The 14499-nt window shown below is 44.7% G+C and overlaps 1 pseudogene; it reads right to left on the minus strand.

The window, feature by feature from the left end:
* Positions 1-9393: 9393 nt before the first annotated feature.
* Positions 9394-14499, minus strand: part of LOC121749191 — a 31081-nt pseudogene continuing 25975 nt past the window's right edge.

Here is a 14499-nt window from a genome sequence, read left to right on the forward strand (position 1 = left end):
TCTCTCAAAGTCCATTGTGATTCACAAGTCATAGTAAATCACATGTTGGGTACAAGTGAAGCCCGTGACGAGAGAATGAAGAAGTATTTGGACAAAGCGCAAAGCATCAGCCGAAGTTTCTCCTATTTTCGGATAATCCGTATTCCCAGAGCGGAAAATAGCCGAGCAGATACCTTAAGTAAGTTGGCCTCAGATCCGAGCTCAAAGGCGGAAGAATTAATGCATCGAAGCATTGATGAAGCCGAGGTACATTCAGTATCCAGCTCGCCGAACTGGATGACGCCGATCTTGCAGTATCTGGATCAAGGACAATTGCCTGAGGATAAGAGAGAAGCTCGGAAGATTACGTGCCGAGCACTTCGGTACGAACTTCATGAAGGAGTCCTCTTTAGAAAGTCTTACCTCCAGCCGTTATTGCGGTGCGTAGGACCAGAAGAGACGGACTACATCCTCAGAGAAGTTCATGAAGGATCGTGCGGTAGCCACATCGGAGCCAGAGCTTTAGCTAAAAAAGTTCTGAGATGGGGATATTATTGGCCAACCATGGTACAAGAAGCAGTGCAGCTCGTCAAGAAGTGTACGAAGTGCCAAATTCATGCAAATGTCCCAAGGATGCCGCAGACCGATCTATACACTATGCAAAGCCCTTGGCCTTTCATGCAATGGGGCATAGACATAGTGGGACCACTTCCTCAAGCTCCTCGGCAAATGAAATTCCTTATCGTTGCCGTGGACTACTTCACGAAGTGGGTGGAGGCTGAACCATTAGCTACGATAACGAGCTCAAAGGCATTGGACTTCGTCTGGAAGAACATAGTGTGCCGATTTGGCATACCCCACATCCTCATCTCGGATAATGGGACTCAGTTCACCGACAAGACGTTCAAGAATTGGTGCCAAGAGCTGAACATTCAACAGCGGTTCACTTCGGTCTCCCATCCCCAAGCAAACGGACAAACGGAAGTAACGAACCGGATTCTGGTGAAAGGGTTAAAAGCCCGGTTAGAACAAGCCAAAGGACAATGGGTAGAAAATCTCCCTCAAGTCCTGTGGTCCTACCGAACTACACCCAAAACCTCCAACGGTGAAACCCCGTATAGTCTGGTGTACGGCACTGAAGCCGTAATTCCGGTGGAGATCGGCGTACCCAGTCCCCGAACTCTAAATTTCTCCTCAGAAATGAATGACGACGGACTGAGAGCCGAACTAGATCTCGCCGAAGAAAGAAGAGAATTGGCGTGCATAAAAGCAGCCAAGTATAAGGAGCAAGTAGCCCGGTATTATAACCAAAGGGTGAAAAAGCTTCAATTTCAAGTGGGAGATCTCGTCTTGAGAAACAACGAAGTAAGCCGAGCAGAAAAGCTGGGCAAACTCGAACCCACATGGGAGGGTCCGTATCGGGTGTCAGAAGTCCTCGGCAAAGGGTCTTATAAATTGACTCACATGTCAGGAGAACAAGTACCCCGAACATGGCACGTCTCCAACCTCAAGAAGTTCCACTTGTAAGAGACAAAGTCCGGTCAGTCTGTCTTGTGTCTAGTTCGGTCATAGGGGTACATGTTTTTATTTGTTTGTTTTTACTTGTACCTTTTACTTGTCGTTTTATAAAAAGTTTAAAGTTTTTTCTTTCGTCTTTTTCATTTTTTCTCTATGTGTTTTGTCTCTATGTGCTTGTCGTCTCTTACAAATGGTACCAAGGTATATCGTTCTTTGAAGACTGATCCCCTTTTTAGATCGATTATTAAAGACTATTGTGAGTCCAAGCTTCTAAGGAGGATATAAGACCACAATTCAGCTTAACAAGCAGTCCGTCTGAAACGAACTGCAATAAGCCAACGATTGTGCGTCCAAGCTTCCAAGGAGGATACAAGACCGCAATTCAGCTTAATAAGCACTTCGTCTGAAACGAACTGCAATAAGGGAAAGTCCGATCCACGCGATAAACCTCGCCGAATTAGGACGACCGAGTTCGGTCAAAGAAGTTTACCTCATAAGACCGAGGACGACCATGTCTAGTCAAAGAGGTTTACTGCATAAGACCACTTCGGTTAACTGGGAAAGTCCGATCCACGCGATAAAACTCGCCGAATTAGGACAAGGGAAAGTTCGATCCCGGCGACAAAAATCGCCAAATTAGAACACAAACCAAGTCCGGTCAAAGATGTTTATTTCATCAGACCAAAGACGAGTCCGGTCAAAGATGTTTATTTCATCAGACCAAAGACGAGTCCGGTCAAAGATGTTTATTTCATCAGATCAAAGACGAGTCCGGTCAAAGATGTTTATTTCATCAGACCAAAGACGAGTCCGGTCAAAGATGTTTATTTCATCAGACCAAAGACGAGTCCGGTCAAAGAAGTTTACTTCATAAGACCAAGGACCAAGTCCGGTCAAAGAAGTCTACTTCATAAGACCGAGGACAAGTACGATGAAATTTTTTCGCTAAGCTGTAAATACAGTGTTAGAAGCGAAAACAAAATTTCATTTTTCAAATCTTGTTCGGCATACAACTCCGCTACCCTACAAAATGGCGCTACGCTATTACAAAGGACTATTCTACTGTCCAGGGTTGCTGAAGTTAAGCCACCTATCTGCAAAACCCTCTGGAAGCCGAGTTCGGTTGTTCCGAGCAGATGAAGAATAAGCAGGTCGACGAGATGCTATCCTCGACCCAACGCCTCTTCCCCGAGCCCGAGAAGCCCTAACACCTCGGCGATGAAGAGTCTCTGCAATAATCATCTGCTGATCTTGCTCGCTCATAGTCACAACTCCTCGGCGAATTTCAGTCCGTCCCTGTCTTGACGATTCCGGTTGCTCCTGAGCCCGTTCTCGTCTTGACGTTTCCGGCTGTGCCGGAGTTCGTTGTTGACTGGGAGTAGGATTTTGAACAAGGGAACCAGAGGTTTGATCTGGAGTGCGAGCATCTGTTGCCACGATATGCCGAAGGAATCTTTCTATGGAGGGGCGCCGAGAAAGAACAATGTCGTACCGAGAAGCCCAGCGCCGTAATGATTTCACAACTTGTTGGCAAGCCGAGCTCTCCAGCGCATTGTTCCTCCGGAGTACATGATATTCCTCCCACAGTTCGTCAACTCGACTCTGAACATCTGATATGGTCAAGCCCCCGTGCACACGGATGTAATCCTCGTACGCAGTCCTCTCAGCAATGGTCGTATTCAGCTCGGCCTCCAGACCCTTCTTATCGGACTCTAAGTCCTTATTATCGGCCTCCAGCTTCACTAAACGAGCCAGAAGCTCGTCATTCTTCGTCTGATCGGCTATAGCTCTTTTCTCAGCTTCGTCTAAAGCCGAAGAGTACAGCCGTTTCCAGTGAAGTATCTCCATCTCCTTGAGTACAAAGCAGCTATATTAGTTCGGCAGCTGTACCGAGCAGATAGTAAAATACAACAGAAATAAAGGCGAGTACGAAAAGCTATACGAAGACAAGTGTAGAGAATTTTTCATTCGCAAGGAAAATTTTTACACTAGGAGGGCTTCAAGGCCATTTTACAAGGAAGAAACTAGACTAAGAGAAGGGAGACGAAATCATACTCCACCAGCTTCGTCTCCGGCTCCTCGCTCTGGTTCAGCTTCTTTCTCCTGAGCTACCTCGGCCTCGGCCTCGCATCCTGCCGGCCTCGCCTCCGCCTCCTGATCGGCTTCCTCCTCTGGATGCCCGGCCCGCTCGACTTCGGCCTCCGGCTCCAGCGGCTCGGCCTCACCCTCTCCGTTGTAAGTCGAAGCGGGTGAAACAGGTCCCACGGAGGCAAAGATAGCCTCCAGGTTCTCGTCCCGATCAGCTCGACAACTCCGGACTCGGTCTGCAGAAAGCAGGACCGAGGATGAAGCGAGCTCCTCAAGGAGCGGCAGATTCTGAAGCCGAGCTGCTATCTCTCGGCTGTACAGAGGCAGCACGACGTCGGCCCCCTGCTCGCCCTTATCGGCAATTAGCCTTACCAGACTACCGACAAAGGCCGAAAACTGGCTGCTCAAAAAGAGTCTCTCCGTGTAGACACGGAGAGCCTCCCCTTGGGCAACCACGGCAGCAGCATCGCTCCGCTTCGTCTGCTCTCGCTGGATGACGAGCTGGTTTTTGGCAAACTGAGCTTCATCCTGGGCCGAAATCCTAGCAGCTCTGGCCTTCTCAAAGTTAGCCTCAGCCTGTTCGGCCCGATGACAAGCAGCCGCCAACTTCCTCTGCATCTCGGCATAGTCATTGGACGCTTTGGAGAGTTCGACGGCGACGAGCTTGGAGAGCATATCGTTCCTCTGAAAATGAATAAAGAAAAAAGTCAACAAAGGGGCCACAAAAATACAGGAAAAAAGCAAGGCCAGAAAATCAAGAAGAGAATTCACCTCGGCGAAGTCCGTGGGCCATAAAAACGGCTCACAGATATGTTCCGAAGGAGGCGCCAAGACCACGTCTTTCTCTGGCGCTCTCGGGGGCTTCTGGGCCTTCCCCCTCCCCTTTGCCGAAGTTGACTCCGGCTTCTTCGGATCCGAAGAGGTTTTTTGCCTTTTCGGAGTCCTCTCGGCATCAGGCGCCGAGCTGGTGGTTTTCGGCCTCTCCGGCTCCTTGGACTCCGAAGATTTTCGGGTAGCCTTACTCAGCATGTACACTGCAAAAAAGCAAGAAAGCAAAGTCAGGTTTTCTTCGTTAAAGCAGTAGAGCATAAAGATAAAGAGAAATCCTCACCCTCGGCCTCTTCGTCCGAAGACGAGATGTCGAACACGACGTCGCCCTTGACGAGCTCAGACTCCGGGTATTGTTTCCTAACTATGGGAATCTTGTTGAGCTCGCCATCGAGCTCGTCCAACGGTTCAGGCCGAGGGTGACGGATAACGGACTCCGGCCCTCTCCAGGGAAAACTAGGAGCCGCGGTCCTATCATAGTAGAAGAAGCGATTTTGCCACTTCGGCCACTTCGTTTTACAAAAGGCTCTAAAGGGCTGTAAAGGGATCAAGTAAAACCAAGACCCCTTCCTCTTAAATTGAAAGAATTTAAGGATCGCCTTCAAAGACAAATCCCTTCCTAACCTACGGAGTTCGGCAGCGAAGGCCGACAAGTGCCTCCAAGAGTTCGGAGTCACTTGGCCTAAAGGAAGCTGAAAAAATCTAGTAAATCTATAAAGGCAGAAGGGAGGGGGAAACGAAGCCCGCATTCTAAGCAGGCCTCGTACACGGTGGCGTACCCCTCCGGCGGGGAGTCAGCCCTATGATCACCGTCAGGTACCACCGCCTTCCCCCCAGGAAAAAAGTATTTTTCGGGTAGGGATATCACAGTATCCTTACTCAAAATACTAGGGAAATACTCTACGGTCTTCTCCCCGGACTCTTTCCGGCCAGAAGACCCCTTATCCCCTTTCCTACCGCTACCCGACTCCGAAGAAGAAGAAGACATTTTTCTTACTTTTTGAAGATGAAGAAAGTCTGAAGAAGCTCTTGAAAGCGGAAGAAAATTTCTCGAAAAAGAGAGAGTATAGAAGACGCAACAGCAAAAGTGTTCAAATGAGGAAAAAGGAGCATACTTATCAGATTCGGGAAAGATTTCGAGATCGTTGCGCCGTTTCGAATCCCACCTTTTCAGGATTCAACGGCCGGATTTTACTGTCGCATTTAATGCAGGCACGCGCAAGGCACGTCCCCTGACGTCAGCCTCCCCCTTACCATTATCCAGAATGCCGAAGTGACTCACCTCGCCGAAGTGATTCACTTCGCTTTTCGGGGGGGGCAGTGATGGGGTACGAACTAAACCCTAATGGCAAGCCCAATAACAGTGACGGCCCATCAGCCCAGAGCCCAAGAAAGAGTACCTGTTCGGCACCAAAGAGTTCGGCACGACCAAAGAGTTCGGACTCAGCCTACAGCTCGGTAAAAGCCGACCAGTCAAGCTCTCCTCTCAGATCGGCAAGAGCTGATCGGTAAAGTCCTAGAAGTTCGGTCTAGTCATTCGACCGAACTAGGAGGTTAGTGGATATAGGAAAGGCTTCCCGACCTCCCGCTATACCCACGATCTATTAGTGGTACGAAGCAGTTATTGAGCAGTTATTGCTCACCACGATCTTGTTAGTGGGGCTGCAAACCACGATCTTAGTTCAATGTATAAATAGAACTAGATCAGATAGAAAAGGGTAAGCTCTCAGATTTGATAAAATCATATAGCAAGGTGGGTGTAAGCTGTAATCCAAGATCAAGCAATACAATCTTGCCCTCCTTTTCCCGTGGACGTAGATTTACTCAGAAATTGAACCACGTAAATTCACATGCAATGCAAACCACTTAGTAAATGATCATGCTTCAGTATATAAGTTGGAGTACCATCCCTTTGAAGGAGAAGATTGGCCCTTCTAATAGGGATGGCATGAGAAGTGTTGAATCTAAGGTTATTGAGATTGAAACCAGTGAATACTGCAATGTTGCATCGGATACTGTGATATTTTCTGAGCGAGAATGGTCGATAAAGCATGAAAACGGGGAGGGACTGAAAGAAGTAGGGTATGATGACGTTGGTGGTGCAAACTGAGACGATGTCTCAGATCGTGAGGAACATAGAAGGTGGATATAGAGGGATGAGGAATGTGAGAATTAGTTCTAATAGTTATGCATTGAAGTGGTGATTGACAATGTTTAGAGCAGTTGAAGCTTTTTTTCGGCTTAAAATTAGGCATTATAGGATCTTATTCAACAGGAACTTAGGAATATTACTTATTTATTGTTCTTAAAAAAATATAAGAGATCATGTTCTTCATTATGCACAAAGATAGGATATTGTAGTCTGTTTTCATATTATCGTTTTCATTCTTTATGCTCACATACTGGCAGGATATCGAGAGAGATAATAGGAGGAGGCAAAAACCGGAGGCTATGAAAGAAGACACTGTGGATGAAGTTAGTGAGAATGAGATCAAGGTAGTATTGCATTTTGAGGAGTCAATGAAATATAGTCATAGAAGTTCTAGTGGTGCTTCTTTGCACAAATACTTCAGCAGTCTTGTGGTTTTGGCTCTGAATTCCAGTTTGAAGGTACTACCTTTCTTTACTCCCATGCTTTGTTTCCTAGCCTTAGTTGTTTTTGTGTATGACATAGTATCACATATACTACCAAATCTCATGTAATAATATTAATTCCTTTTCATTATCTCCTCAAGCAAGTTACATACTTTTCCTTTTATTAAATTGTGAGTGTTTAACAGTTGATGCCATAACTGAGGAGTAATCTCGTTGAATATGACTTACTCGAAAGGTTTAGTGAGTATTAGGATTAAATGCTTTGTAACTCCTTTAAAAGTTGACCAGCATTAGGAGAATATTACATGTCAATAAAATCAAATTTAGGTAAGATCACTAATATAATAATAGGAAATTAGGTTGACACAAAGGCCTTCTGTTCGAGTGGAAATTCATAAACTAACCATAAATCTATATATCATTGATGCTAAATGCTGCTAAAAATGCTACCCCTTACTTGTAAACGACCCTATTATTTATGTAGCTCTTGTTGCTATGCTTGTCCAGATTAGCTAATATTTTGTTGGTTCCCGACATAATATGACTTTCGACACTAGAGTTCTTGATCCAGATGAAACTCGACAAGACTATTATTTCCAAAAATATCCCTAGAATGTTTCAAAAAATCCATTCAGACATCACGTGGCCATCCATCAACTCATGTAGGGGACCCTATAAGAGGATCTTGTCCTTGCCATCTAAGTTGGGTGTCTGTCAGATTAATCTTTTCTTCCTATCTCAAAAAATCAATTCCTCTTCCTTTGTTAGAATTTATTACTCCACATAACAAATATGTACGTGGGGGTCCATGCATTTTTTTGTCAAAGGATTAACTGCTGGTGCATTATGAGCTTTTTTTCTGCATGTGATTCTCTTTGTGATATAATTCGGCATGTAAATGTTGTTAAGTGCACGAGTTGAGTTCCTAGTAAGCTCCCTACTGTGACAAACGAAAGGTCGAAATGGATGTTCAAGTCGGCAAATAAGTAGGGACTGGAGCGTTTTATATGACCAACTGCCTATGTTTGGATATGAATCACGTGGTATATAGCTTTCTTGATGTGGATTTGTACATGGAATTTATCTTAGCTCAAATTGAGGGATAGTTCAGTGCATTCCATTAGTTAAGTCGGGGATGAAGTGTAATGACTAAAATACCCTTGGCACGAACATGTTGTCGTAAACTTGAGCCGACACTTCCAACTAGATTATCCTGGCACCCCTTTCATGCAATAATGATGGAGCCCTCTTTTCTCAAAAGAAATTAATAGAGCTATATTGATCATCCTAGCCCTGTTTGCATCTTCCTCACACCATATGTTATTTTCCACTAAGTCAACACTATCTCAAGCGTATGGGTTCGCTCAACTGAAATCAGAGGGCGGTCGAAGTATTTGACTAGTTTTGTTAAAGGGAAGCGATGAAGTTATAAATTGTGATTTACAAAGTGGTTAGGTTCAGTAGTTCAAGTAGCAAAAGAGGGTCCAAAATATTATCTTGATATCTCTGTGGAATTTCAGGCCAGAAAAATCTCATTTCTCAATTAGATGAACAACTTGCTTTTTGAATTTTAATGCCTCGTGGTGACCCATTTGCCTTTATAGGTTGCTCTCGCTTATGCTTTTAGAGGTGTAAATTCAAGGCTTAGAGAATGAAATTACATATGTAAAATGGCAGATGATAAGACAGGTTTTGGTTGTCAATAAAGGATATGAGCATAGGCCAAACTGTCAATTTTTTCATCATCAACTTTGGTATGGTATGTTGTTTGCATCCATCTCACATGGTGGGGGTCCTTTAGCTCATCCTTTCACATTTATGGACAAAAAGTGTTGGAGTTGAGGTGGGGCTTTCGGGAGCCAGAGATACGGAAAATATTTATCTTGAGCGTTCGCGATATTATTATTAATGTGACATTATTTAATATTGAATATAAGTTTTGTTGTTTCGTAAGATAAAAAATTGTGTTAGATTGGTGTGTTATCTTATCATGATTTTAATCATGCCCCTAACCACAGCTCTATAATTTTTTTGAATAAATACAAAATCATTTACGAACAAAACAAGGCATATGCCTGCCCAATCAAACATCCTTGTGCTTCTTTGATTGAAAATGACTTGTCCATAAAGCAACCTAACAAGGTTGCATCTTTCATTTTAATATATATATGCAAGCATTATTGAACAATGATTCTTACTAGATAGTAGTAACATTTAATGTCGCATGAAATTAAGGATTTAGTTTAGTTATAAGAAACTTGCTCATTTCCTTTTTAGATAATGTAACAATGATCTTGATGTTATAATCAAATAATGCCCCTACCTCTTTACATTGCCATCTAACTGCTGTCCTATTCCTAACAAAAATCCAAAAAATTAAAGAAGTGGTTCCAACAAATCATTGATGCTCATTTGTTGTAGTTTGTGGAAGAGGAGTAAGCCAGGGAGCAATTAGATGATCCTTGGAGCAGCAGCAGCTGAGACGAGGTCACTGATGAGGACGAGTATGAGGTGGGGATCTCGGACCCTTTAGGCGACCTAGCTGTGGGCTTGTGGGCTTGGTCAGCTCCTGCCACGGGCTCGTGCTTGATCTCTTTCAAAAGGCAACCACGTCTTTCATGGCAGGGGCGTCATCAGGCCGGTTGCTCGTGCAGAGAAGGGCGATTCCGAGGGCTTGGAGCATCTCTTGGATTTGTGTGTCCGGGAGCCTCGAAGACTTTGGTCTATTATGTCGACCGGGTCCTGTTTGCTCTTCAGGTGGTTGCGTACCCATTGGACAACGTGCTGGCCGTCCGGGAACGAAGGGTCGACTGGCTTCTTGCCAGTTATGATCTCTAGTAGGACGACGCCGTAGCTGTAACATCGATCTTCTCCGTTATTTTCACCATGGAAGCATACTCTGCAAAGGCAAAAAAAGGAAACAAAAAGTTAAGAGAGATCCAAAAGTTTTCAAGAAAGTGGTGAAAGGGTAAAGACAGGTATGTGGAGACAAATATGTGGACAAAAAATCACATGATTTCACATAACTACAAATCCCAAAAACTAGTAACATCACTCAACTATATACAATACTTTGTTTCTACCAAAGTATAGTGGAGCAATCAATTTATGTGTTATTCTAACAGAAAAACATCAAAATATGTAAGGGATTTGGGGTATGGACAAGAAAAACATGTAAAAGAGAACATATGAATATTATTACCTGGAGCAAAGTAACCATATGATCCAGCAAGTTGGGGGTGTGCTGAAAATGAGCCAGCATTTTCACCATCCATAAACCTTGCTAGTCCAAAATCAGCCAAGCACGGCTCGTACCGATCCCCGAGTAGAATGTTATGCGTCTTGACGTCGCGGTGGAGGATTGGCGGTGCGCAGTCATGGTGCAGGTAAGCGAGCCCTCAGCGACCCCCAACGCTATCTTGAACCGAGTGTCCCACTCGACCCCGCTCCCCTTGTCTGTCGTGCAGTAACGCCCCTAATGTGCCGTTAGGAAGATAATCGTACAACAATAGCTTGGTCTTCCGGTTCGCGGCCCACCCAAGCAGCCTAACGATGTTCCGATGCCGGATGCGGGCTAGTGTCGCGATCTCTGACGAGAATGCAGAGGCCGAGCACTTCTCTGAAGACTGGAATCTCTTGACCGCGATGGTGAGCCCACCCGAAGTCAAAGCCCGGTAGACCACCCCGGTCCGGCCGTGGCCGAGCACGTTGACAGGTGTCAAGCACTTGGCCACGTCAGTGATTGACAAGTCAAGCTTCTGGTAGACAGTGACCTCCCATGGGGCTGCCAACTCCACACATCATCCTCGTTGTCCACGTCGCCATTGCGGGACCCACAGGACCGGATATTGCCACCAAGGATCAAGTAGAGAGCGGTCAGCAGCAATATGCACGCTGTGCAGAGCAGCACCACCATGGCCAACCCTCGCCCCCTTCCCGTGCCTGGTGGCACCCCCTTGTCGTCTGCGCATGCACTGCCAGTGACGCAGAGCTCCGGGTTTCCAGCGAGGACGCTGAGCGGGAGCTTGGAGAAGAACGGTGTGTCCGGGACGCGGCCGGAGAAGTTTGTTGTGGGAGACATTGAGTGCAACGAGATTCTGAAGATCAGCAAGGTAGTGAAGGTCGCCGGAGAGCTGGTTGTGAGAGACATCCAACACCCCGAGCCGGTCCAATGACGTGAACTCCTTCGGTATCCCACCGGAGAGCCGGTTCCAACTCAGATTCAGCGCGATCTCAAGCGCTGGAATCTTCCCCAAACTCGCCGGAATCGTCCCCTCAAGCTCATTGCTGCTCAAATCCAGCAACTGCAGCTTCGAACACGATCCCAACTCGCTCGGAATCGACCCCCAAAAACCGGTTCACCCCGAGAACCAGCTTCGTCAGTGAGATCAACGAGCCCAAGCTCGAACTCAACGTACCTCCGATCATATTATCCGAGACATCTAGAAACTGTAAAGCAACAAGATGATCCAAATTCTCCGGCAAACTCCCTGATATAGAATTCGAATGAAGATCAAGAAACGTGAGATTCCGGCATCCAGAAATCTCCGGCGGAATGATCCCCGACAGCCTATTCGATCCAAGATCGAAGAAATTCAAACTCTTCAGCTTCCCAATCTCCGGCGGCACATTTCCGGTCAGCTTATTATCATTGGCGCGGAACCGAATTAACGACGAACAGTTCCCGATCGCCGGTGGAATGGGACCGGAGAGATTGTTAGCCAGTAGCAAGAGCTTATTAAGATTCTGCAAATCGAATATTCCACTCGGAATCGGACCTGTCAACTCGTTCTGCGACAGGTCAACGGCTTCGAGGTTTTGACAGTTGGATAAGACGGCGGAATGTTTCCCTGCAGACGATTCTGCCATAGAAACAGCAGGCTCAAATTCCGCAAATTGCCGAACTCCGCCGGAATGCTGCCGGATAATTGGTTGTTATCGAGCTCAATAAGATTCAGCGCGGTGCAGCTGCCGAGCTGGCTTGGAATCTTGCCGGAAATCTGGTTCACGCTGAGCTGCAGCTCCTGCAACAAGCTCAAATTCCCGAACGACTCCGGGATCTCGCCGGTTAGCGAATTCATCGAGGCGTCGATCACGAGCAATCTGCTGCAGTTTCCGAGCTCCGGAGGGATGGTTCCGACCAAACTGTTCTGCCATAGCAGGAGATTCTCCAGCTTCTGCAGCTTCCCCAATTGAACAGGAATCGATCCCGCTAGCGAGTTTTCGTATAAATAAATGTTGCGAAGCTCGGTGCAGTCGCCTAGCTCCGGCGGGATTTGCCCTGAGAGGAGGGTGGTGTAGATGGCCAGCGTTTGCAGCTTCTCAACAACTGCCCCAGCGATGGCGGCAGGAATCCGGAAATGCTGGTCTCCGCCAATCCCAACAAGGCTAAATTCGAGCAGTTTCCGATCTCCTGAGGTAAAGCCCCACCGAGGTTCTTATTCCCGCCTGCTCTTATCACTGCCAGCTGCTTCATCGTCCCAATGCTCGCCGGAATTCCGCCGACGAGCTGGTTATCGAAGAGTGTCAGCTCCGTTAACGCGGCGAGGTTACCGATTTCAACCGGAATCGAACCCTCAAGCCTGTTGCTATTGAGATGGAGCTGCTCCAGCTTCTGCAGAGTGCAAATTGAATCAGGAATCTTCCCGGTTAATGAATTATCGCTCAAATCTAGCAACTTCAATTGCTGAAGCTCGCCAACTGTCGGCGGAATTGGGCCACTGAGATTAGTCCCGCACAGAACCAGTTCGTTCAAAGTCCTCAACGGGGTAAAATCAGATAATACATTCCCGAGGAGGTCAATATACTTCAAATTGATCGCCACAACCTCATTCTTAGAATTGCAGGAGATCCCAAACCACGAGCACGGGGTGGCGTGGTCAGGGCTCCAGCCTCTGAGCGCGTCGACGGAGGCGTTGAAGGTCCGCCGCCACGCGAGGAGGGCTTGGCCCTGAGGGTTAAGGCTGGAAACGGGGGAAAAGAATGCGAGGAGAAGGAGAAGCAGAGGCCATCGAAAACAGGCATCACAGAAACATAAAAAGGATCTATGATACAAATTCCGATGGGTTTGAACCTAGGGAGAGGCGAATTTGGGAGGAAAACAAGATCATGTCGTTGTGGGCTATGAGTAATTTAGATATATAGCTGCATAAAATATTGTGACAGAATCTCGGGATCCAAGAAACAGCTAGGCCATTGTGTTTGTATGTAGATGTGTGTAGTGCAGTAGTGTATGTATAGGCAGAGAGAGAGATGGAGAGAGGAGATTTTTGTGGGATTTGTTAATGGAGGTGGAGGAGATGAGGTTTTTCTTTGTTTAAGAAAATGAGAGGGGAAAGGTGGATGGAGATGGCACAAGGAGTGCTGACACTGCAATTTCAAATTTATTTTAATTTCGAGAAATGAAGACTTTTTATTTACTTTTTGTGCAACTTTTTTATGTGCTGGGTACTTTCGTACTTTCATCTCTTTTTTCTCTGGGGTTTATTTGCGCCAGAATTAATTTTGTTACAATCACATCGTTATCTGATTCTTACCAAAGATTGTCAAGTAATATAGAGGAAAAGAAATTAGGGTATAGTTTGACTATAAAAGAAATAGACATAATAAAGTCTGTTTAATATTTTTTTCTGTGTCCACATCTGATTATACAATACCGTTTGTGGGATTGAAACACTGATTATTGGATTAATATGGTTAAGGGTTCGTCAAATGATGATCTCATTTTTATTTGTAATGAGTGAGAGAATTAAATGTTTAAACTCTTTGTTAAGGAGCCCGCAAAAAATTTTGTTACTTTATAAACAACATCTGATTATACAATACCGTTTGTGGGATTGAAACACTGATTATTGGATTAATATGGTTAAGGGTTCGTCAAATGATGATCTCATTTTTATTTGTAACGTGTGAGAGAATTAAATGTTTAAAACTCTTTTGTTAAGGAGCCCGCAAAAAATTCTGTTACTTTATAAACACTAGTATCACACCCGTGATATGCACGGTCCATTTTATTTTCTTCAAAATATAAATATTGATTTGAAATAAATAATAATAATATTATATGAGTTAAAATCATAAATTATTATAAATGTATACAATAATACATTTGATAAAAGTAGTAAATTTTATTGGTGTATAAACATGACTTATTCTTTAGAAATCTATTTTATAAAAATTAATATTAAATAATTTAATGATTCTAAATTCTAGCTGTGTCATTTTATTTATTTTTGTCTAAAATAATATTTATTTGTATAATTTTATTAAATACAAATCAGTTTATTTACACAAAAAATACCTATTAACTTATCATTTAATGTTTTACTTTTATTATATTGACTATGCAAAATGTCTATTTTTCATTATTGTCACAAAATTTAAGAGTCTTTCATACATTAATTATTGCATAAAATGGTTCCAATGGCATTCAAAATCAAAACAAAATAATCATGATATAATTTTAAAATTGTTCTAACTAACATCACCAAA

The sequence above is a fragment of the Salvia splendens genome, chromosome 9 (assembly GCF_004379255.2).
Source record: "Salvia splendens isolate huo1 chromosome 9, SspV2, whole genome shotgun sequence".
NCBI classification, from domain to species: domain Eukaryota; kingdom Viridiplantae; phylum Streptophyta; class Magnoliopsida; order Lamiales; family Lamiaceae; genus Salvia; species Salvia splendens.